Source organism: Fistularia commersonii, chromosome 4 (genome assembly GCF_037954325.1).
Source record: "Fistularia commersonii isolate RoL2024-O1a breed Wild chromosome 4, RoL_Fcom_v1.0, whole genome shotgun sequence".
Taxonomy (NCBI): domain Eukaryota; kingdom Metazoa; phylum Chordata; class Actinopteri; order Syngnathiformes; family Fistulariidae; genus Fistularia; species Fistularia commersonii.
The window spans coordinates 15,336,712-15,340,719 of NC_141287.1; positions in this window are offsets into that span (position 1 = coordinate 15,336,712).

The following is a 4,008-nucleotide window of genomic DNA, read 5'->3' on the forward strand; positions in this document are numbered from 1 at the left end:
CGCCGCCCCGCATTCCCGCAGGGGAAGCGACGGCGCCGCGCGGTGTTAATACGGTAGGTGTAGGCTTTAATAGAGTCCAGGCGCCGTAAATCTGAAGAGATCAACTGGTGTCAGGACTGCGGGGACCTCTCAGCTCCCGAAGGAGCGTGCCAGTTTGACTTTTACTCAACCCTATCCATAACTGACTGATTTTCTTCGAGAATTCTCCTACTGCCTCTCAAATTAAGTTTAAGGATTTTTTTCCTTTTTTTTTTTTTTTTCCAATGTGACTTCTGCATGACCCCAATGAATTTGCATATTACATAGCTGAGAACTGAATATTAAGCGCTAGAGCGAATTACTGTCTCTCAGTTGATATTCCCCGTGCAGCTTGAGGTAGCGAGCAAACGGGCAGGCAGGCATTTAAAACCCCTTTTGAAGATAATGTGATTTTTTTCGTTTGCCTGATAAGGACGTGTCATGGAATGTTTCATTATTTTGGACACTAAGCATTTTTTCCCCCCTCTCCTTCATAGCTTACTGAGTGGAACAAAAATTAATCCAGCATCATATTATTACTGGTTCAGACGAGGGAAGAGGGCGGCGGCGAGGCGGGGGTTTCGCGCTGTGATTGCCGATGGGACGTCTTTGGGGATCTGCTCCGATTCCAACGATGCTGGCAGGCGTCAGTATTTTCGGGCTCGGGGCCATGATGTGACATGTTTTCACACAACTGAAACGGGACTTGCTCATCATTTATGAGGCAAAACAAAGTCGAGTGATTCATCACCCTCAACCCCCCCCACCCCCTTTAATGAATTCATTCATTATCTGCACCGCTTATCCTGCACTCGGGGTCATGGGGTTGATGAAGTCTATCCCAGCTATGAGCGAGCGAGAGACAGGATTCACCATGGATCGGTCCATCATGGCGCCACATGAAGACATGTAAAGCTATTCACCCTCTCACTCGCGTGCCTCATGGCGACATACGACCATTCACCCTCTCATTTACACATCATTCAGGGAAACAACCGTTCCCGTTTACGTGTCACATAGAGACATGCATCCGCTCACCCGTTGATCTGCACAACATTTGGGGAAACAACCATTTACCTTGTCATTCACTTGTCTGGACAGTTCAGGGTCTCCAATTAACCTCCTGCTTGTGTTTGGACTGCGGGAGGAACCCGGAGGAGCCCCACGCAGACACAGGGAGAACATGGAGACACACAAAAGGCTGTGGGAATCCAACCGGGGACCTTCTTGCCGCCAGGCGGGAGCGCTAACCGCTGCGCCGCTCCCTTTAATGCATTCTGTGATAATTCCATCATTTACTTTCATTTCAGTTCGGTATATCTTATTTTCTTTGTGGGGGGGGCATGATTAATTGGATACATTGTTCATATTTTATACATATATATTGCATGTCTCGGCGCTCAGATGCAGAACACATGTTCGTTTCAAACGGAACCGTATCCCCCGACCCTTTTGGAGTCTGAAATCCAGAGACGCGTTGCTCTGTGAACCTTAAGAGCTCCGCTATGTGCAATCGGGTGTCTGGTTTCAGATGATTGCTCCAACCCATGCATATGCATTATATAAACATGAAAAGGCCCGATAGCTCTGAGGGAAACTATGATCTTTCAACACATTCTAATTAAAGATTCCTCCCTTTGCTCCGGCCAAAAAAACGGCTGCATTCCACTTTTTACACAATCTTGTTCTCAATTCGATCTCCTGCAGCTTTTCTGTTGTGGCATTTTCCAGCGAGCGGCAAACACGGTCGGTTGTTTCCCGGGGCGGCGGGTTCTTATGTGCACAAATGAGTGACTGAATTAATGAATGAGTATTAAAATAGGACAGGCTCACGCTTTTGGAGCCCTCTCTAATTGTCAATTGTGGAGAAGCAGCGGAAGGAAGTTCACCCGTATTGGTCTCCACCAGTTGGCTGATTCTCCACCGCTTGGCACTAAATGAGGACCAAAATGGAGAGCAATCAAAGAAACCACCAATCCTCAGGCACCGACTAGCCAGAGAGTGAAATCATGAGATACATTATGACAACATGAAGTGCGAAAGAATGAAGATAGGTTTGGGCAGGGGTGTCAAAATCATTTTCGTCCAGTGGCCACATACCGCCTAATTGATGTCAAGGGGGCCGGACCAGTAAAATCATTGTGTAATAACCTAGAAGCAACAGTCCAAATTTGTCCTCTAAGTGTAAAGGTTTAAGTGTTCTTTTAAAAAAATACATGACGAACAACCTGCGATTTGTTAAGAAAAAAAAGAGACACTTTGCCTCAGTTCTGTATTCTCAGTTCTCCATGCATTTTGTTGCATTTTATTGCTATGGCGAGTCTCATAGTAGCACTGAAACTTGCTGCGTCCACACAAAGCACACAGTTTTCTTGTTAACCTCAACAAACAAATAAGAAGTGGTCCATTTGTCTTGGAAAACCCTCCACTCAATGTCCACTTTTCTGCTTTTGACAACAACATCTCGCTCTTGAGGGTGTCAAGGCCAATGGAAAAGCAGGTAAATTTCTAACAATAAGTACAAATGTTATTTTTCAAACCCGGAAGCAGGCTTAAGCAGGCTTAAGTACGCTGTTGGAAAAGGCAAGTGTTACAAAACAGATCATCGGGAGGAAGAGTCCGAACTCAAATATCCCCTGGACAGAAACGTCCTTGGGTTTGGAAATCAAGGCAAAGTTGCTTAAAAAACAAAAACGGGGATGGGGGTTTGAGACGGAGAGCTCCTGACGGGGTTTGGACCAGACAGCCAGGGGTAATGCTCGGCAAGCTGGACGCCTAAAACAACACCTGGCGCAGGACACCAAGACGGATGCCCTCTGGAAATCAGCAGTGAGGACTGAAGCTCTCAGCTTGGCCCTGCAAAACCACCGGCGACCCCCAAAGTTCTCCTCAGAAAAGGAATCAGATCGACGAGTAAGTCCACGGACCTTGTCCGCGTCAGACATCTCATGATCTGTTGTAAATACTTGAAAAATAATACACACCCTTGAACCCAGACTCACATGTTCTTTGAGATCACTGGTTATCTCAGAGCTCATCTAAATATTTAGACAGCATGAGGTTGGAAGTCTCTGCATGGCGAGTTAATACCTAACAAATGTGAGTTGCGGCCCGGTCGGACAGGGTGCTTGTTTTAGTGTCCCGGTGAGCTGAGATCAATGTGATTGTTAGAGTCCTGTGCAAACAGCGGGGTAGCAGGCAAACAGTGACCTCTCATAGGCTGATCATTCTTACCACATGGAGCATGTTTTCGCAGATCTGCTTTGGCCTCAGCCCAGGAATGCATGTCCGATTTCTCCCTCCTCGCGTCTTTGTGGACCCGCACCCCCTCAGTATGGACGACGGAGAGAAATTGGTCTGCGCTGGTAGACGAAAATTAAAGCTCAGACGGAAATAAGTGATAGCCTGCTCGGCTTGATATCAAAATACGTCCCATCCAGAGAATGAGGATTTTCTGGTCTAGGATAGATCAGTGTCACTGCAGCTGCTGACCAGAGAACATGCAAGGAACTCATTTTCGGCCTTCTTGTTGGTCCATTGGCTAAGAAGGATAAAAAAAAAAAAAAAGTGCATATCCAACGTGCTAAAGTCCTTTTGACGCTAATGCTAATGGCTGGGTGCAGTTGGTAAAATCTGACCAATTGTTGTCAGCAGATTCTAAGTACAGGAGAAAAGCTTTGGCCATCAATCGATTGCCCAGGTGGTTTAAGATCGTCACTCCGAAGGTTTAAGATCGTTTTGTCTTTCCAAGCTGGACAGAGATGGTCTACCAGCTTGTTGCTGTTACTGTGGCAAAGGATGTCCACCCCCAGCGCAGCTGCCAAGCTGACAGAAGACAATGGTGTTGTGAAATAGGTCAAAGGTGAAGGGAGCATACAAGGCTAATCCAGGAAACCTGCAGTACAAGATGCCAATCGATGGACTTTTTGGGTTTTGGTTTTCAAAGTAAGGGTTTATTTATTTATCACCAAGATAGAACGTCCTTGCTAT